The sequence below is a fragment of the Malaya genurostris genome, chromosome 3 (assembly GCF_030247185.1).
Source record: "Malaya genurostris strain Urasoe2022 chromosome 3, Malgen_1.1, whole genome shotgun sequence".
Lineage (NCBI taxonomy): Eukaryota > Metazoa > Arthropoda > Insecta > Diptera > Culicidae > Malaya > Malaya genurostris.
In genome coordinates this window covers 195177308-195199817 of record NC_080572.1, presented here as the reverse complement: position 1 = coordinate 195199817, position 22510 = coordinate 195177308, and the positions used below count along the sequence as shown (strand labels likewise).

At 38.4% G+C, this 22510-nt stretch overlaps 1 protein-coding gene across 2 annotated transcripts in view; it reads right to left on the bottom strand.

The window, feature by feature from the left end:
- Nucleotides 1–22510, bottom strand: part of LOC131434972 (slit homolog 2 protein) — a 143783-nt gene that overhangs the window by 96171 nt on the left and 25102 nt on the right. The window contains exon 2 of one of the 2 annotated variants that reach the window (XM_058602352.1): nt 1608–2068. The exons of the other annotated variant lie outside the window; for it this stretch is intronic. The gene's annotated coding sequence lies outside the window, so the exon portion shown is untranslated. The remainder of the gene's footprint in view (nt 1–1607; nt 2069–22510) is intronic. 2 annotated transcript variants of the gene reach the window in all.

The following is a 22510-nucleotide window of genomic DNA, read 5'->3' as shown; positions in this document are numbered from 1 at the left end:
TGGTATAAGGAAAAGAGTTTTTCCACACATCTGGAAAAACTCCAGAATGAAGCGAATTATTAAAAAGCCAGCATAAAGGGGTTGCAAGATCTAATGCTAATTTTTTCATAAATATGGGTGGAATCCCATCAGGTCCGGCACTTTTAGAAACATCCAATTTGTTTAGGGCATCTATTATGTCTAGCACTTCGATTTGATTTACAATAATATCTTCAATAAGCTCTGGAAAGAAATTAAAATATTCACGATCGCGGTTATCTTCATAAAACTTCGTGTAGATTTGTTGAAAAAATTTAGCGAAAAGATTACAAATTTCTTGTGAGTTATTACCAATGTTTTCCTGTAGATACATTCTTGATGGAACGTTTTCTGATTTCAATTTGTTTCTAACATAATTAAAGAATTTTTTTGGGCAAGACTTTATTTCCTGTTCAGTTCTTGAGTTATATTCTTTGAATGCAGTATCAATTGCTAATCTTAGTTGGTCACAGATGTGTATGTAATTCGATAAATTGTCACTATTATTTTCTCTTTTGTACTTTTCATGGGCTTTTTGTTTTCGATTTCTTAGGTTTCTAATATACTCGTTATACCAAACAAGATACTTTGAGTTATTTTGTCGCCTAATTTTCTTCAATGGGACAATGGGATCTGCTTGAACCGTTCACAAAATTGCATGATGTCAATTCTCTACCATTCGGAGAAGTGACTAGTTACTAATTTTTAATTAAATCAAATAAAACCCCGAATCATGTAAACAGTTTAGGTAGCGCACGTACTTCAACGTGTGCTATCCACCTTTCGATTAGTCTACCGAAAGCTGTCGAATCTTGCTCAGTATTACTAAATTCGGAAAGTTTAACACGATAACGGAGAATAAAAAAGGAACGACTGATCATAATTATTTTTGATGGACGAAGAGCTATTGCTCATGCTATAAATAATTTTGATCATGAGAAAATACAACGACTGATTTTATGATTTCTTTAATCATGATAACGGTAACAAAGTTTTTCTCACATAGGGCAAAATGATAAATTGTCTAATCAAAAGTCTGCATTATCCTTAGATCGATCACGGTTACCGATGTGAAATTTCTGTTGTGGGTGACTTCTGGCACAAAAACATTTGTGAATATTCTAGGCAAAAAAGCGTAGAAATAACTTCTAAATTGCACCAAAAACTCTAATTTGTTTGTCGTGTTAGTTGATAGCCATACGAACTGTACAAGTTGCAAATGTATCTAATTTGTTAAAATTTTAAAATGTTGTACAATTGTTGCGGAATCGTTATTTTCCAATCAATGTCTCATAGACCGCAAGGTTCAAATAACTAATCACCAAACGATGATTTAAGGAACACGAAAGCGTAATAATTCTTACGAATATTTTATGGTACGCGCCTGAAAAAAGACTCGGAGAATTCATGAAACTATTACAAAGAATTGACGGGGGAAAAGCTTATTTCCCTAAAAGCTAATTCGAACGAATGTGACAACATATGACGAGTTCGGTGTCCTTCCTTCCTACGCAAACACAAACAATCCGGACATAGATTGATTTGATTATTGTGCAAATAAGGGACCGGGACTGCGTTCGACAACTTACCAGTACACGTTCGGAAGTTTGTTTAGTGCCGGCTGTTCCATAGCCTATATCATCACCAAATAGAAGGCGTTAGCCCCGAACACCAATATTTATGTTCGACCACAGTTTGCCTCTCTCTCTCCGCGCGCACTTGTTTTAGACAATTTTATTACCACCGTGACGATATGTTGACTCAGTTGGAACGCGCGGCTTCCTTGCCAATCAAAACCAAAAAAAAATACACAAAATAAACGGAATCGCGCAGAGCTCACCGGAGAGCAATCACTTGTGATGAATTATTTATCCGAAAATGGTTTACGGTAAATAAACAAGTGACTGCCGAAATCCGTTCGTTTTCACTTATTATTTCAATTCACTGGTCGAGGATGTGTCGAGGGTGCGGGTAGCAATGCGCTAGCGGTGGTGACAACGATACCAACCAATCCAATTTTTGCTCAAAACCGAGCCCAACACTGCCGGTACTGCAAATAAAATAAGCGGGAAGCAACAAAAAATATGAATCAATGAAGGATCGCAATCACAGCAGGAAAATTTGTTTCAGATCAAGGGTGGTTTTTTTTGTCATTCAACCATTGTAGTTTCACGCATCGGTTGTACGCTGTCGGATATTTTTGCTTGCCGATGGTTTGGAAAATTTTCACTGCTACAAATAATGATAAGCAATTTGATCGTATTACTCATACTTGCTTGGAAAATGTAAGGTCTGTCTCAAGAATTATGGATGAAGTAACTGAGAATCTGTCAATTCTTATGGCCGAGTCCTGTGTAGCCACTTGTGTAGCCGTTTATTTGTTTCCATCAGTTATTTTCAAATGTCGCGGATTTTTAGCAGAATAACGTCGAAATATTGTGCACATAACCATGACTGCTATTGAGAAAGATGACACAATTGGAATGAGTAAGTAAGAAAGCCGTGCGAAGAGCGATCGGGAAGTTTGTTGAAGATAACACCTATCTCTCGTTTTGATTAACGCGTTCTAAAAGCTTTCGAGTGAAAGATAGTGATTTCAATGCAAGATGTGACCGAAGAAGTTGACAATTCAAAGTCAAATAATCTTCGTGCTCAAGAACGTTCGTATCTTCAAACCTTTAAGAGGCAGGTGCAACCAAAACGCACTTCGAATCAAGAAGCATCGATCAGACCCGTAATTTGAAAGTTAGGCGATGCAGTGTTCATTGGGAATACGACCTGTATAATTGTGGACGGATGGAGCCACAAGAATCCTACTGTCTTGTGGTCAGAACGAGACTAAAATTATTGACATCGGTTCATCTTTATTCGAGAAAAGCCCTTTAATATTCGAACTTGATTGAAGACTGAATAATAGCCTTCAAACGAGCCTAAGTTTGTTGAAATCGATTCGATGACCTCTGATAAATCGTTGAGAGGTACACACGCACACATTCACGCACAAATATTTTCCTATCTCGTCGAGCTGAGTCGAATGATATACAACACTATGGGTCTCCGAGGCTTCGTTCGATAGTCGGGTTTTCTGGCAATTCTATTATCTTTCTATACACGGAAAACTCTTCGATCATAACATTACGATAATGCAGTTTTTTTACTTTTAATATAGTTCATTCAACGAATTCATTTTTGATTCAACCAATATGGTTTTTGATTTTCATATATTGAAGTAGTTGTGTGTGTTGTGTTGTTTTGAATGCTTTCAAAATCCGGAGATAGCAGAAAGCAAAACAAAAATAGCAAACCCTGTATTTAATAGAAATCAATTCGCTTTGCTTAAAAACAGTGATGCCCGAGCTCAGCATAGGAGCTGCTCTATACCTGCTGTGTGTGCTTATTAAGCTCGTGTGCGTGTGCTATTTGTGTAGTCCACCTACTGACAAGAGACAAGACAAGAGTGGACACTGTGTGCTTAAAAATTATATTATATTATCGAATAAAAAAAAGAACTGACACTCAAGTCAGCACATGAGTCAGCTCACGAGCTAGCCCCCCATTCCAGCTCATGAGCCAGCACACCAGTTGAATCGCGAACTAGTTCTACGAAGCACACGACTCTCGATCTAGTAGAAACACGGCACACGAGCGTGTGCTTCAGACTTCGTGTGCGTGTTTTTGAAAAAGCAACAGCACACGGGCTGTATGAGAACTGGCTCGTGGGCTGGGCCATCACTGCTTAAAAATGACTTCCATGGTTATTGCGTTTGTAGAAATTGTGTACATTCAATTTGAAGAAATTTATGATTCCATAACAAGTATATATCAATCAGCAGATTAGTAGTAAACTCAACCTTGCAGATGATGAAAAAGTGGGTGTGCAATGTCAGAGGCATAACCAGATGACGTGAATACGAAATACACGTCGTTTCACACCACTGAATATCTTAAATCGTTCTCAGAAGTCGATTTATTGTGTTAGCTTTGCAAGGTTTCACTTCTTTACTTTCAGTAATGTAACGGTGCACCACTACTGTACAACAAATTGACGACACACTTCTTCTAAAACACATATTATAAGACAGGGCAATAGTAATTGAAACAAGAATTTCAAAGTAAGAACATTTCAAAAGGTCCTATAATTATTTTACTGATACTAAAAATCAACGGCGCTGGCTGGAATGAATGAAACGTATTAATTTTTACATTTTATAACAAAGTACTGCGAAAATGCAATGTCTGCATCAAAACCGTCGTTCGAGCACGAGAAGTACAAACAAGGGTCATGAGTTTTTCTCCTTGGTACTCGTTGTTAGCAAACATTTTAGAAAACTATAATTTTGAGCTATTTGTGGTTTCAAACTACAATAGATAGTCATGATTAAATTCTACCCATTCTTGTACAGTGTAAGTTTTGAAAAAGGCGCGTCATAGTAAAGTAAGTCGTATTCACGACAATAGGTGTGGTTCTATATTAGAAAAGGTTTACTATTTTGATGTTACAGAAACAATGCAATTAATACTCCGTACTGATGATACAGAAATAAATGAGATTGCAGATAAAAGAATGTGCTCAGTAAAATTTTGAATCCCAAAATTACATACGTTGAATATTGGAACATAAAGTCTACTTCACCTGATCTTTAAGGCATAAATTTGATCTTCTAAGCGATTGGTTCAATGTTAAAAGATAAATGTCCATTCCAATTCAAGAATTGTTCACATTAGTTGTCTTGGCTCGAAAATCAAAAAACGGTGTGACTCGACCAGTGAGAGAACTACAGATACAAGTTCACTATTTGTTGTTCATTATGGGTTTTTCCTGCTCAGAAAATTTATTTGATTTTCAAAGATACGACGTAAAGTATTCATGTCCAATCAAGTCAAAACGCGCGTTTTTTTATTTGTGCTTCAGGAGTGGATTTTAGAGCTTTCATGTCTTCAGAAGAATACCTAACTTTTTTAAAAGAAATCATTACGTTTATCAGTAAACATATTTGGTTATCAACGAAAATCAATAACATTGCTTTAATAGATTCAACTAGTTTCCATGTCTAAAACAATTAAAACCAATACATTTTTCAACTAACAGAACTTTGCTCCAACTAAAATATTTATTGAAATGGAAATGAAATTAAATGTGACTTGACTATCTGCAGCATTTCTTTTATCTAAAAATTTAGTTGTTCCTACCATTGTTTCTGCTAATTGAAAAACAAAAATGACAGTTTAGAAAAACAACAATCGATTAGTTGTTCTAAATTTTCATCAATTGAAAATCAACTAATATACACAGAAAAAAATAATGAATTTAGCAGGTTACAGAAACGATACAATTCACAACTACTAAATTTTTCAAATGACGCAATATTTCACTCGCACAGAATTTTACACACACCGAGTGAAATTTGCACTCGGCTACCAAGTGCCACTGTATGGATTTATATGCATCAATTATTCAATGAACAGATATGAGTTCTGTGGTTCAGATGAGTAACCGATGTGCTTGTGATCTAATGTTTCTCGGTTCAAGTCGCGCGCTGCTGCTATCGATCTTTTGTTTTTTATTTCATTCGAATTCAAGACATGTAATTTTCAAATCACACAATTTTCCATGTTCTTGAATAAAAAATTTGTGTGAAATATGACGCTCCATTTATGTGCATCTGATAAGATGTAAAATCACAAGAATTTTTCGGATCGGACTCGGATGCCAGTATTTTTGACTTTCTCATATAGAAAGGCTATGTGATTACTGTGAAAACCGACTTTACAACCGAGGCCCGGGGGGCCGAGTGTCATATACCATTCAACTCAGTTCAACGAGATCACAAAAGAAATAGTCACACTCGTTTCTCAGAGATGACTGAACCGATTTTCACAAACTTAAGTTCAAATGAAATGTCTTATAGATTCATACAATTTTCTTGAATTTCTTTTGAATCCGACTTCTGGTTCCGAAATTACAAGGAGATGTGTGCAAATTTATAAAAAAAATACTAATTTTCACAAACTAAGAAGCAAATAAAAGGTCTTGAAATTCTGTAAAAAGTCCCCGTAAAGTTGATCCAGATCCGACTTCCGGTTCCGGTATTACAGTGCGATTATTGAAAATTTTCATGACAACTTTTTCACAAGTGATGGCGAAACGAGGGGCATATTTGTATAAAACTTCCTGCTAAATTCAACTAGTAGGTAGATCTTATTCGGTAGTGAATATATAAAACTACTTCTGGACTACTAGTCCTCGGTTTCCGCTTCCGAAAGCACCGATAATAGTGAAGAAAGGCTCCAAAAACGGAACTCACTTCGATTTCTCAGCAACGGTTGAACCGATTCTCACGAATCATGATTTAAATTGAAGCTCTCATTGTCTTTCAATGTACTGTGCAATTTCATCCAGATCCGGGTAAGAGCAAAACCTGCTTATTTACTCTCGGGTTCGTCTCGGGCACGGGAGAAGAATTATGTTTTTGCCGGGAACGGATCGGGTTCTAGTTTAAAAATTTACATACCCAACCTTCTCTAGTGTTCCGTACATTCCAGTCAAATTCCGTACATTCCAGTAAACATCGGACGGATCGTGCACGGAAGCTTATGATTGCGTTTCGAACAAGATTGACGTTTACATTGTGCGTCACAAGTACAAAAGAGTGGAGAGAAACCAAAGCAAGAAGCACCTAAGACAAGACCTGACAACTGGCTTCTTATTCTTCCTTCCGAATCATCCTTCTCATCATTTTCGCCCTGTGGAATAAATACCAACGTACAGTGTAGCCATATTTACAGATTTTTTAATAACTTTATGCTAAGAAAAAACTATTTATTAAATTAAAATTTTTTGATTTGAAATAATATGAAAAATGTATTGGTGAATGCATTTTATTATTATATATTAATGCTTAAAAACAACTAATTGAGCTTTGATGACAAAACACGAAATATCTCATGTTGAATCCACTGTTGACGTATTACCGAATCTTTTGGAAACCTGAAAAAGTCAAGTTTGGATAGAAATGTTTAGTGCGACCACAGTGTGGAACACAACAGTTCATTCTTCTCGTAAAACTAAACACACTTTCGAGTTTACACTAATTTAACAAATCTTTTTCGGTTACACTTTAATTCACTAAGAAGAAAAACGGCTTGATGCAGATTTCAATTACATAGTGCTGCCACTATGAACATTTATTACAAATGAGATTGAAAAAAAGTGAAACATTCTCAGAAAATTTTCATTTTCGTTGGTGAGCTAAAATTATAGATTTTAATAAACATGTTTTCTGATTTTCTTTATACTTGGCATCATTGCTCGCGAACCCCGCAAAAGTTTTTTCTTTTCACAATGTGCGGGTAGCAACATCAAAATCAGCCAATCAGAAACTGGTCCATTTTGGAACAAAAACAGCCCCCCCCCCCCAGTTGTCAGGTCTTGTCTTAGAGAAGCACGAGTCTATGCGCAGCGATGTCAGATCTACCGAAATCTCCGTAGATCTACGGATCCGAAGATTTTCTACGGACCTACGGATCCATAGACAAAATCTATGGAAATTGGATTTTTTTATACAAAAATCAACGGAAATTCTAATTTATCATTGGAAAACTACGAGAACTAGGTTTGTCTGGCGAGCAAAAAAAATCCAGCTTTCCACTTCGAGAGCTTCCGAGAAAAATGCCAATCTACGAAAATAATACTACTACTGTCTGACATCACTGACTCTGCGGACGGGTATAGTATGAAGGGTTAGACGATGCCTTTCATGCAGCCCACATGGGTTCGAGTCCCAACCTCGAATATAGGGCGTTTTCCTGGCTCAAAGAGGCTATGAGAGCTATGCAATGAACAATGAACCTCGTGCATTTTTTTTAATATCATCCATTCAATTCTGTTCTGTTTGGTATTTCTTTTCAGTTCTTATTCAGCATAAGGTGTCTTCTCCGTTGATAGTCCTCTTTTGCACAAAATATGTTGTACAGATTTGAAGAAAATCACAAGAAAATACACTATGAACCTGCATTTCCTCAAATTATGTGATAAAAAAACACACTGGTAAAATAAAAGTTTTCTTAGACCGGCATATTCGGGCAGCAAAAATAAAACAGTTTTACAGTTGAATTAGAACAAAATTCAATTTTAACGTGTTAAAACAAGTAATAGAGCAACACCCCGAAGTTCGGGACCAGAAAAAAATCTCAAATCAGCTCCAGACGGCAAAGCTGAAAGTGAAGATAGACTTGCGATGCGGTGTATGTGTGTTTCCGGTTGGATGGGTTTCCATAGAGATAGGACTATAATTGAATGCAGTGGCGGCCTAATAAAGCTTGGCTCTTTTAGTAAATTAGGCTGTCTCTTCATGTAGTTTAATTGGCAAAACAGTTCCCCTGGTTAGGAGCTAGACACAGGTTCGAGTCCCACCTCTGCGATAACATATTTTCCTCGTTTAATACCGATCAAATTTAAGTAATATCACGTTTTTGTAAGAAAGCTTGGGTATGTTTGACATGGATTCAAGTCATATTTGTAAAATTATTCAGTCTAAGACTAATTATGTGTTTGTGAATTGAGTCATACGTCATGAGTTATCTCGTTGTTTTTTATTTCGCATTTTATTTTACGTTACATTTTTTTATAGACGTAATATTCTTGTATTATCCAAGAAAATATGACTATGGCTTATGGCATGGATTCGTAACATGTTAGGTTTCATTTTTTCGAAGAGTGCCTTACTCAAATTATTTAACTCTAACATTGTAGTAAATTTGTTTTGACACATCATTGATAGTCATGCAATTTATAGTTATTGATCACAATCGAAAATATTTGTTTTGATCCCAACACTAGCACAAAGGCGTTGCTAATTAAATTTAATCAACCTAATGAACGTCATTTACAAGCTAATAAAAGTCGGAAATTACGAGCACTCTCCGTCGAAAACAAGAATCTACTTTGATGGGAGTTGAAAGCATCAAAAGGCCGCGTGTACCAAATTACTTACTATTGTGTACATACAAAAAAAAACGTTACGCGCCATCACAGTTGGAGAGTCCTTCCAAATCAAGCTGTTTCAGCCTGTTCGAGAAGCCGAAACACAACGGCTATTCATACTTACAACGTTCACCGCCTCCCCCTCTGCCAACGTTTAGAAGCTATGTCTCCTCGTTTGTCATGTCTTTACTTTCATTAAATTAGGTACTGAACCTGACAGGTTCTCCAATCTGAGTTGGTGTGCGTCTCTACCACGGGAGTGTTTTCGGCTGAACCATAAAGGCTGAGGGGGTCCGGTCTGAGATGCGTGTGTGGGTTTGTACATGTAGAGCTTCATTCAAACAACCATGTGACTGCCTTCCAAAGAGATACTATTACTTTTCGTTATTTTATCGCACCAGTTTTCCTACAGGACAAAAGCGTTCGTTTCGGTTCAAGCAGTGCTTCATTCCAGTCCGCCGACTCCACTGCATAGTTACTGATGATGGTGTATCATGAAATAAAGGACTGTGTGCTGATGCCGAGCTTTATTCGGGTAGCTCCGATTGTGATACTCTGACATAGTCATGGCTCGATGGCACTGGAAGTTACTTTAACCTCTTTATCTTTACTATGGCTGGTAACATTGAAAATCTCTAGAGTTAATATACAAGAATTGTTCTTCGATCGATTCAGTCATCCTAGCTGGTATCTTCCATTGCTCAGAAGGTGTTTATCTATAACGCATTCATGGTAGGTATAAACTATTCTAGTAAATCAATAATGGCCTTCGAAATCCATCCGCAATAGCTTCCCAGTGTAGAAAAACTTAACACGGCTTCGGATTGCCCCGCCCTGATGTCGCTGTTGGTCATTTAGCCCGGAATGTCCCACATTCGCAAGCAGTCCATAATGGGTCATAACGTGCCGAAATGAGCTTCCAGCTATTCCGGTTTCCTTTCATGTGAACGAGAAATTATCATCGGTTCGGTTGGTTTCACCGTCCCGGTAACAACACCTCCTTGTAGCGTCCCCGCCGTGTTGTTGTCCGTGAGTGTGCACATACGACAGGGAAACGGTTGACCCGGATCACACTTTCCTCTACGATTAGCAACGCGCCGGGGGCCGAATGTCGGTCCCGAAAGACAATAAAAAAGGACTTTTTCTATCAGCATTTACCTTTCACTTCGGGGTGCCGCTTTTTTTCCTTCTTTTATGGCTTTCATCTTTAGCTTTCGTAAAGCTACGCCTTCGACAATTCCGGATAACGTTAGGATTCAATTGAATGTGACGCCAGGATTTTATCATACGGTTTCGCTGTTTGGTAAAGTACTGAATGACTGGACTATGGTGAGAAAAGGCCTTTTAAATTGATAAAAACGAATTCCGAAGTTCTTTTATTCTACTTTTTCTATATGACAACGTAAAAAAATATATATCTTGAGCCTTTTCCGTAAGACCTACGTATGTATACAATCTAGTAATATGTAATCAATATCGCGATGTAACATGAATTTCGTTTGATGTATTCGATGAAGTAGGGCTATTGTATCAATAGTCATCTCCCTAGAGCAGTCGTCATATTATTTTGCCGACTGCTCGACTTTCAATCAATTAATTATGCAAATGACTATTGGAGCTGAGATGAATGGTGGTACCGTTTCCCCTGAGTAACATTAAAAACACCGAATCAGAATGAGAAACAGAACGTATGGTTGTTTAACAAATCCGTGTGCCGTTCTAATGGACGATGATACCCGGTTGATTTATATACTTCTCGACTTCTCGTTGCTTGCATGAGGAATGCTAATAAATATTTCCGAGCATTCTCAAAGTAAAGGGTGATTTTTTAAGAGCTTGAGAACTTTTTTAAACAATAAAACGGATAAAATTTGCAAAATCTCATCGGTTCTTTATTTTAAACGTTAGATTGGTACATGACATTTACTTTTTGAAGATAATTTCATTTAAATGTTGACCGCGGCTGCGTCTTAGGTGGTCCATTCGGAAAGTCCAATTTTGGGCAACTTTTTCGAGCATTTCGGCCGGAATAGCCCGAATTTCTTCGGAAATGTTGTCTTCCAAAGCTGGAATAGTTACTGGCTTATTTCTGTAGACTTTAGACTTGACGTAGCCCCACAAAAAATAGTCTAAAGGCGTCAAATCGCATGATCTTGGTGGCCAACTTACCGGTCCATTTCTTGAGATGAATTGTTCTCCGAAGTTTTCCCTCAAAATGGCCATAGAATCGCGAGCTGTGTGGCATGTAGCGCCATCTTGTTGAAACCACATGTCAACCAAGTTCAGTTCTTCCATTTTTGGCAACAAAAAGTTTGTTAGCATCGAACGATAGCGATCGCCATTCACTGTAACGTTGCGTCCAACAGCATCTTTGAAAAAATACGGTCCAATGATTCCACCAGCGTACAAACCACACCAAACAGTGCATTTTTCGGGATGCATGGGCAGTTCTTGAACGGCTTCTGGTTGCTCTTCACTCCAAATGCGGCAATTTTGCTTATTTACGTAGCCATTCAACCAGAAATGAGCCTCATCGCTGAACAAAATTTGTCGATAAAAAAGCGGATTTTCCGAATGGACCACCTAAGACGCAGCCGCGGTCAACATTTAAATGAAATTATCTTCAAAAAGTAAATGTCATGTACCAATCTAACGTTTAAAATAAAGAACCGATGAGATTTTGCAAATTTTATGCGTTTTATTGTTTAAAAAAGTTCTCAAGCTCTTAAAAAATCACCCTTTACAATAAAAATAATTTATACTCGCCATCGCGTCTGTTGTGTTATTGCGTCGGATCTTGTTTTTTCAATTACATTGCAACAATATTCACAGTCTCGAAGGTAAATAAAAATGTAACAGACGATCAGACCTACTTTAAAAGAGCACGATATGAAACGATAATTTTTGGTTGTTCAACTACTTTTAGTAAATCTTTTCACCGTATGTAATATTTCAGCAAATACCCTGGCCTTAGCATAGGGCTCTGGTCTTGCAAACCAGTTGTCGTATGTTCACGCCCCGACCTGGAAGATTTCTTAATGACAGTAAGATCTTAGTCACAGCCATACAGTGGTTCTGTACGCTGCAAAGTCTGTTGAAATAGATGGTTAAAATCCCCAGAAGGATTTTAAAATCAAGGTGTTCTTTTTTTATATTTCCGCAATATTAAGGCAAACTTTTGTCTTCACTATTATGAAATTTACCTGTCGGCTGAGAACTTATCCATATAGGGGTTTTGCATTTGTTGTTAAGAACAGAATCACCCCACTCAAACAAAACAATGCACACTTCTCACGCATCTTTGACCTACCGGTAATTAGATTCCTAGTTAGAAAAATACACTTCAAATGAAATGCGAATAATGTTTTATAATCGTAACCTCAGAAGCCTTGGTTTCATACCGTTTTAGGTATATACTGTCCCTTTTTGAATGTTATTATTATTTCTACCACTTGCCAAGTAAAAACATTCAAACTCTACGTCATTTAGCCTTTTGCAGTGCTTTTCTGTGTTTTTTAATTATAATTAGGAGAAATATGACAACGAAAGGAAGATTCCTCCTCATTCCTATAAGACCAAAATAAATTGTTAAATCAAAATCTAATCGAGAAACCTTCTTAATTTAAACTATGGGCAATCCTTTCGCGAACGGTTCAAAAGAACTACATCTTCTGCAAAAATTAGACCACAACATTTTTGTCTTTCTCGTATAACAAGGTTATGCAATCACTTGAAAAATCAAATAAATTGGCCCGAAAGGACATATCTTATGATAAAAAAAGAACCGGAATTTTCATTTTAAAATTCCCGCGCTTGCCCAATCGGTAAACTTTTATTCCCTTAACGTTGGCAACACTTTTATACACATTCTGTAAAATTTGACGCATATCGTACGATTAGTTTTTGTTTGGCGTCTATACAAAGAAGTTGAAAAAGAGATGAAAATTTAGAACAACGTGCGTGCATCAAATTTTGTGTTACAAATGGATTTATGTTTTCCGTAACGTTGAAAATAAAGATCCCTTGCTTAAGAATGTCAAGATACTGGACTGCAAACGTTTGCATTCAGTATCGATCGCCGCGGATGGGACAAAGTCTTATCCCCACTCGGACTCGTATCGGGTGACCTTCTCCGGCTCGGCTTTGCCGAAATTCGTTCTCCTGGCCAGGGTTCGTCTACCTGTACGACTTTTCGTACCACGGGTAATGAATTGCACTAGTTGTCAACAACTAGGACACACAGCTTCCCATTGTGGAAATCGGCCCCGCTGCTCGAAGTGTGGAGAGAGTCATGCGGATGGCGTTTGCGACAGAGACATTGAAAAGTGTCTTTACTGTGGGGCGGCCCCGCATGACCTCACAGCATGTTCTGCGTATAAATTGCGTGGAGATCATTTGAAACGATCTCTCAAGCAACGATCAAACCGCTCGTTCGCAGAAATGCTGAAAATCGCCACACCACCTGAACAGAACCCCTACACCTGTTTGTCTGCGGACGATTGCGACTCTGACGATCCTCAAGAAGGTACATCTTCAACTGTCCCTCGTAGTTTTAGGAAGAGGAAAAATATATCATCTCCTAAACTCCCTAGAAAGGGTTCGAAGATATCTCTTGAAGGCCCTCCAAAAGTAACAGCAGAAGGAAGTGTTGGTAAAAAAAACGAAAAGAAGAAGCCAAAAGCTCCTAGTTCCGGAGACTTGAAATCGGAGAAAGAATATCCAACACTTCCGGGGACACCCAAAACCCCGAAAGTCCCCAAGGAACCAGAAAACACATCAAGTGCTGGACTTGTAAAATTCAGTGACATTGTGGACTTTATATTTTCCGTCTTCAACATTTCTGACCCCCTAAAAGGTATTTTGATGACTTTCCTGCCAAAAGTTAAAATGTTTTTGATGCAGCTGACTGCAAAATGGCCCCTCCTCTCAGCAATCGTTTCCTTCGATGGCTAATTTTTCGAACGAGGTCAAGGATTCGATCACTGTTTTACAGTGGAACTGTAGAAGTATCATCCCGAAAATAGATCCTTTTAAATACTTAGTAAATAATCTGAAATGTGACGCATTTGCATTGTGCGAAACTTGGTTAACTTCTGATGTATCACTAAACTTCCACGATTTTAACATTATTCGCCTGGATCGAGATAATCCCTACGGAGGAGTACTTTTGGGGATCAAAAAGTGCTATTCCTTCTTTCGAATTAACCTCCCCTCGATATCAGGTATTGAAGTTGTCGCATGTCATGTCACAATTAAAGGCAAGGACCTTTGTATTGCTTCCATCTATATTCCCCCTAGAGCCTCAGTTGGGTACCACTGGCTCAGCAGTATCATGCAACTTCTTCCCGCACCGACGTTAGTTTTAGGAGACTTTAACTCTCACGGTACGGGATGGGGTTGTCTTCATGATGATAACAGATCAGCTATGATCCATGATATTTGCGACAACTTCAATATGACAATCTTGAATACGGGAGAAATGACACGAATTCCCGCACCACCAGCAAGACCAAGTGCGCTGGACTTATCCCTCTGCTCGACATCGCTACGGTTGGATTGCACGTGGAAGGTAATCCCTGATCCCCACGGTAGCGATCATCTGCCTATCGTAATTTCAATCGCCAGCGGATTAAGACCATCGGAAACAATCAATGTTTTGTATGACCTCACACGAAATATTGATTGGAAATGCTACGCAATATCGATATCTGAGAAACTAGAAACAACACAAGAACTTCCTCCGGAGGAAGAGTATACGTTTATGGCTGGCTTGATTCTCGACACTGCGATTCAAGCTCAGACGAAACGTATACCCGGCGCGAATACTAACATTCGTCCTCCCAACCCGTGGTGGGACAAAGAGTGCTCATCACTGAACGCGGAAAGATCTTTAGCATTCAAAAATTTCATAAAATATGGAACACCTGATAATTATAGAAATTACGCAGCGCTAGATAAGCAAATGAAGAACTTAGTTAAAGCAAAGAAACTAGGTTACTGGCGACGGTTTGTTGACGGATTAACAAAAGAAACATCGATGAGCACTCTTTGGAACACAGCCCGACGAATGCGCAACCAAAACACAACGAACGAAAGCGAGGAATATTCTAACCGCTGGATATTCGATTTCGCTAAAAAAGTATGTCCTGATTCTGTTCCGGAACAGAAGATATCCCGCGCCGCGACTTCGAATACAAACGAAACACCGTTTTCGATGGTAGAGTTCTCACTTGCGCTCTTGTCGTGTAACAATAAGGCCCCGGGGTTAGACAGAATTAAATTCAACTTGTTGAAAAAGCTTCCTGACTCTGCCAAAAGGCGCTTGCTGAATTTGTTTAACAAGTTCCTCGAGGGTAATATTGTTCCACACGACTGGAGACAAGTGAGAGTTATCGCCATTCAAAAACCTGGGAAACCAGCCTCCGATCACAATTCGTATCGGCCGATTGCTATGCTTTCCTGTATCCGGAAGTTGTTCGAAAAAATGATTCTCTTCCGTCTAGACAATTGGGTCGAGACTAATGGTTTACTTTCAGATACACAATTCGGCTTCCGCAGGGGTAAAGGAACGAACGATTGTCTTGCGTTGCTCTCAACCGAAATTCAAATGGCATTTGCTCGTAAAGAACAAATGACATCAGTATTTCTAGATATCAAGGGGGCTTTTGATTCAGTTTCTATAAATATCCTATCTAAGAAGCTGCACCAGCATGGTCTTTCGCCGGTTTTGAATACCTTTTTACATAATCTATTGTCCGAGAAACACATGTATTTTGCACATGGTGATTTGTCGACAATACGATTCAGTTACATGGGTCTTCCTCAGGGCTCATGCTTAAGCCCCCTTTTATACAACTTTTACGTAAACAATATCGATGAATGTATCAACACATCTTGCACGCTAAGACAACTTGCCGACGACAGCGTTGTGTCCATTATAGGACCCAAAGCTGCCGATCTCCAAGGACCATTGCAAGATACCCTCGACAACTTGTCGACATGGGCTCTTCAAATGGGTATCGAGTTCTCTACGGAGAAAACTGAGCTGGTCGTATTTTCAAGAAAGCGAGAACCAGCACAACTACAGCTTCAACTAGGGGGTGGAACCATAGCTCAGGTCTTCACATTTAAATATCTCGGGGTCTGGTTCGACTCCAAAGGCACCTGGGGATGTCACATTAGATATCTGAAACAAAAATGCCAGCAGAGAATCAATTTTCTTCGCACAATAACCGGAACTTGGTGGGGTGCAAACCCAGGAGACCTGATCAGGCTGTACCAAACAACGATATTGTCCGTAATGGAATATGGATGCTTCTGCTTCCGATCTGCCGCGAACACCCATTTCATTAAACTGGAAAGAATTCAGTATCGTTGTTTGCGTATTGCCTTAGGTTGCATGCAGTCGACTCATACGATGAGTCTCGAAGTGCTCGCGGGCGTCTTACCGTTGAAAAACCGATTCTGGGATCTCTCATATCGATTGCTAATCCGATGCGATATCTTAAATCCGATGGTGATTGAAAACTTCGAAAGGCTTGTCGAGCTCAATTCTCAGACCCGTTTTATGTCCTTGTATTTTGATTACATGGCTCAGAATATTAATCCTTCTTCGTTTGTTTCCAACCGTGCTCATTTCTTGGATACTACTAATTCTACTGTGTTTTTCGACACATCCATGAGAGAAGAAATTCGTGGAATTCCGGACCACGTGCGCCCTCAAGTGGCCCCAAATATTTTTTATAATAAATTTAAAACAGTCAACTGTGAAAAGATGTTTTACACTGACGGATCAAACATCAACAGGTCCACAGGCTTCGGAATCTTCAATCAGAACATCACCGCTTCGTACAAACTCAGTGATCCGGCTTCAGTCTACGTCGCAGAATTAGCTGCTATTCAGTACACCCTCGAGATCATTGAAACCTTGCCCAAAGACCATTACTTCATTGTCACGGACAGTCTAAGCTCAATAGAAGCTCTCCGGGCAATGAAGTCAGGAAAGTATCCCCCATATTTCCTGGGGAAAATACGGGAACATTTGAGAACTTTATCTGAACGGTCTTATTTAATATCGTTAGTCTGGGTCCCTTCGCATTGTTCCATTCCGGGCAATGAAAAGGCAGACTCATTGGCTAAGGTGGGCGCATTAGAAGGTGATATTTATGAAAGACCAATCTGCTTCAATGAATTTTTCAGTATCTCTCGTCAGAAAACTCTCGAAAGTTGGCAAACTTCATGGAGCAATGGCGAACTGGGACGATGGCTGCATTCCATTATCCCTAGGGTATCGACGAAACCTTGGTTCAGGGGGATGAACGTGAGTCGTGACTTCATTCGTGTGATGTCTCGGCTCATGTCAAACCATTACACCTTCAACGCGCACCTCCGGCGTATTGGAATCGTGGAGAGCGGTCTCTGCGCTTGTGGTGACGGTTATCAGGACATCGAGCATGTCGTATGGACGTGTACGGAGTATCGTGACGCCAGGTCTTTATTAAAGGACTCCCTAAGGGCCCGAGGTAGACCACCTGAAGTTCCGGTCCGAGATGTGTTGGCTAGTCGGGATATCTCTTATATGCTTCTTATATACCAGTACCTCAAACACATTAATATCCAAGTGTAATCTGTTATACCTCGCTCAGAAAGTATAATCTCCACCTACAGGTTCGACACTAACATCCGCTCGATTCTCTCGATCACCGTCCCTGTCCACCATCTTCATTGGAACTAACAAGATCTTTTTTTGTCACTAACTTTTCGTTCCCCCCTTCCATGTCTCTTCACCATCTCGATGGCAACTAATTAGATCTCTGTAGTTTTCAGACATTTTGTTTCCATACCCCCTATTTACCTCGGTTTTCACAATATTTACTTTTTTTATTTTCTCATCTCTTCGTAACATCACCATCACCGCCTACGGTCCTACGCTCCAGACGATGACCAGCATGCGGGCCACCCGCCGGGCCTTCGTAGCCTGGGGGTGTTTCCCGCGGACCCACACGAACCGAAAGGAAGCGGCCATATATAGCACCATTTGGAATTCATGCAATATTCAATTCACCGACACCTGCCGAATACCAGCTAAAAGCTTTTTTCAAAAATTCTAGACGACATAATCTAATGATACTATTCTAGTTTTAAGTTAGTCGTTAATTAAGATTAGGAAATACCCTTGGCATCTTAGAGCTTAAGCAGTGTGCCTGAAAATATATATTATACTATTGGAAAAAAAACGTTGAAAATGTTAGAAAAGGCTTTTGATGAATCGTGTCTAGGAAAAACACAGGCATACGAGTGGTATAAACGCTTCAAAGGTGATCGTACAAGCTTGGATCATGATGAGATCCCTGGCCGCCCAACAACATCTGTTACTGAAGAAAACATAGAATCGGCGAAGCAAATCGTGTTGCAAAATCGTTCTGTACCGATTAGAGAGATTGCTGTGTGTGATAGTGACCCCACATTCATCGAATGCATCATAACTGGTGATGAGGTGTGGATCTATGAATATGACGTCGAAACCGCACAACACTTGACCGAATGGCGCTTCGAAGGCGAGCCGTTGTTCTAAATTTTCATCCATTATAAAAATCGCCACACGAAAATTTTTCAACTTCTTTGTATAGACGCCAAACAAAAACTAATCGTACGATATGCGTCAAATTTGACAGAATGTGTATAAAAGTGTTGCCAACGTTGAGAGAATAAAAGTTTACCGATTGGACAAGCGCGGGAATTTTAAAATGAAAATTCCAGTTTTTTTTATCATAAGGTATACCATTCGAATCAGTTCATCGAGCTGAGCAAAGTCTGCTTGTGCATGTGTGTATATGTGTGTATGCGATAAATAATCTCACTAGGTGTTGAAAAGTGTTACAAACAGCTCGTTTCCATTGTTATTCCTTTTCGGCAACGGTCACTTGATATAACTTGTGAATCGTACTTTATCTGAATAACATAAGATGTTCGTTTTCATCACGAAATATCAGTTTTCAGTTCTAGACAGTTCTCTCTCAGTGTCAATGATTTGCCAAAAGGGCATAGAAAGCTCATTCTAATGGAAATGTTATTTCTCCCTTGAAAACTCAAGGATTTTTTGATAATTTTTTGTTTCTATATAACTTTGCAAGAACCGCGTAAATTATAAGTTTGAGGCGAGTTCGGTATTTCATTTTAAAACAAAATTGCTCATATAAGGGTGAAATATGACATAAAACTATAAGGAACAGAATGTGTTCAAACTGTTGACGTAGGACTATACAACTAATGTCAAATTCACTGCCAACATTTATTTTAAATATATAAGCAGCAGTTATTTGTGTTCTGTATAAACTTAGTTGTGTCTGCGATCTTTCGAAATCAATTCTTTCAAAAATTTTGGTAACGCTGACCATTTAGTTTGTTGGGGTTGGTACTGAACTCATTCATCCAGTACTTCAAAATTGAAGTCATCCTGCAATGCCAAAAGCAAAGTCTTGGCATTACATTCCTTTGGTGGAATTTGGCCTTTCTGTTCCAACAGACTTCGCAGCCGATTCTTAGTGTACAGAACCATTGCATGGCTAGTACTATGGATCCTACTGACACTAAGAATCCTTCCAGGTCGGGGCTCGAACATACGACAACTGCCTTGTAAGACCAGCGTCCTATGCGTTGAACCGCCAACCCGGGACGGGTCCTGCAATGCCTATAATGGGAATAAACAACCGAATTTCGATCACACATTATGATCGAACGGCGCACAAAACGAATCCATAAACGGTCATAAACATAAAAACTACCGACACACATGTGACGTTACTTATTCATTTATGACCGCAAAATCTAAGTTCGTGAGATTAGATTGCAAAGAGGATTAGTAAATCAACTGGAATTGCTTTTACGATCTTACGCGAAAATCTGGGCATGAATAAGGTCTTTTCCAAAGTGGATGCCGCGTTCGCTCACAATCGAACAAAAACAACAACACATCATCAATCCAGAAAGCTGGCTGGCAACAGGCAGCTGGAAAAATCATGGCGTCAGTTTTGTTTTCAGATGCTCGAGGTAATATTAACATAATCCATACTCTCCATATTCTCCATATTTAGCTCCCAGCGACTACTTGTCTTTTTTTTAATAAACACATCCACACAATAAATAACTCATTGTGTATGAGAATGCAGACGCAAGCAGAAAGTGATAACTTCTGGTAACTTTCCGTTCGCCGGTTTTGACAGTAAATGATAAAAGATCTTTATCGATGCTTTCTGACATACCAGAAATTCGAGTGATGTGCATTGATGGGATGCTTAAGCTCGACTTCTTTGGTAGAAGATAAAAGTTGAGTTCGTGAAAGATTTCTGCTTGCTTAAATAACCCTTGTCACATCTCACCTTACTGTTGTATATTTTCATATCCCTCTACATTATTTCGAGCTAGAAAAAAAAAATCAATTTCCAAATCCTAATTTTTGCAATTTCCCACGTTTGTAATTTTTTTTAAATTAATCTGATGGTTAAATGGTAGGTCCTATGGTCCTATCAAAAATTACTGCATACTGTCGGATTCAACAAAAATTTACACCATCGTTTAGAGTACGATATCAAAATCGTATTAAATCTTCAAAACTTGTATAAAAACTAGTTGAGTTTGTACGCCATGTTAGTTGATGGTCGTACGAACCCATTTCGGTTATACCGGTTCTCGGGTTCCGGTGCCAGAAGTACCTACAATAGTGGAACTCACTTCTTTTCATCGTGTTTCGTCCTGTAGACTTTGTTAGGTAATGCACAAACAATCCCTTGGTTTATTTCAAGAATCGAAGAGAAACATTTTGAATAGAATACCACAGTATTACATATGAGAATATGATTGATATGAAAAAGGCATCATTGCACCACTACCACAGGATTAAAACAAGGTCAAATGAAAGGTCTTATGATTCTATAAAAAAAAAACTCCTGAATTTCATCCCGATCCGGCTTCCGGTTCCGGAGTCACAGGGTGAAGAGATTTTATACCGTCGCTATAAATAGTTTCAACGCGTGATAATCTCAACCTTGCTTATGACGAAGAAGATTTGGTGCAAAATTAGGAAACGTTTACTGTTTTGGTGTTTCAAAAGTTATTCAATGCATACAAATGAGAACTTTGTACTGAGATACATCAATTGATGAGATTGCAAATAAAAAAGGCTCTCAATAAAACACACTGGCCTCAACCCCTAATGTTGAAAGATAAATGTGTCTCAATTCATGATTTATCCAAATTATTAGATGCCTTAGCTCGAAAACAGAAAATCAATGCATTTATTTACTAACTGGTAAAAACGGGAATGGCTCGGCCAGTGAGAAGACTACTGATTTAAATGCACTGCTTTTTTGTTATTTTTAATACTTTTTTAAGCTTAGTATATTAACCTTTAGTCCCTAACCTTGTTATCGACTAAGATATTACGTAATACGTGTACGGTGCAATAACTGGGTGAAGATTTCCTAGTGACATTAAACATACTATTTAGATATTTATTTCATAGTTCTCTACATACTGAAAGTTTATTGAAGAAATCAAAACGTATATCAATAAGTAACAACTAACAACTAAAACAACTTAAACCAATTCGTTTTTCAACGAACAGAATTTATTTTCAATAACAACATCGGTTGTTTCAACTAAAACTGTTGTCCTGACTAACTGGCAGCACTTTTTTCTACTACAAATTCAGTTGCCTCAACCATCGCACAGTGGAGAAAAACGATCAAAAACGTGACTTTACTTAATAATTTCATAAGAACCTAAGCAAATATTTTCAAAGTTGGTATTGCTTATGCAAAAATTACCGTAAAATCGATTGGTGGTAGTTAGAAGATCCGCAAAATTCACTATCATGCGCGTTTTGCTTCAAATTATCTTTTTTTCTGACTTTACTTCGAAGACTAACTGTGAAACTCTGAAAAAAAATGAATTCGACTAATCGGAAGCTACTCCTGACATGTTCATAAGTTCGATAAATGGATTGTTTTTAATAATAATGACCGCAAATAACTGCATTCTGTTTTACCCAAATCATCTTCTTCTATGAATTTACAGAAAAAAAAGGTGGGTGGGTAATGTCAGAGACATAACTGGATGTCGTGAATACGAAAAAACTGATACGCTCCCATCACTTTTCCGAATATCAGTTAGTTGATTGATTGTATGAATTGTGCAAGATTTCCTCTTTTTCACTAATAGAGTTTGAAGCGATGTACCTACATTAAAATACAGATTAGTTACATTAAACAGCTACTATTCTACAACTATATATTCCAAACTTGAAACAATTCTTTTATAATTTGCTAATATAGCAGGCTAGGTACGACAAATTTGTAGTTTATTTTTATTGATGCTACAAAGTTCGAAGATATCTGATTCTTCTCGAAATTTCAGTACGAGACAATTGCAATGGGCTGGTCTGAAATGTATCGACGATCTTCGGTATGCAAGAGTCATTCTAATAATAATAATGATAGTAATAATAATAAT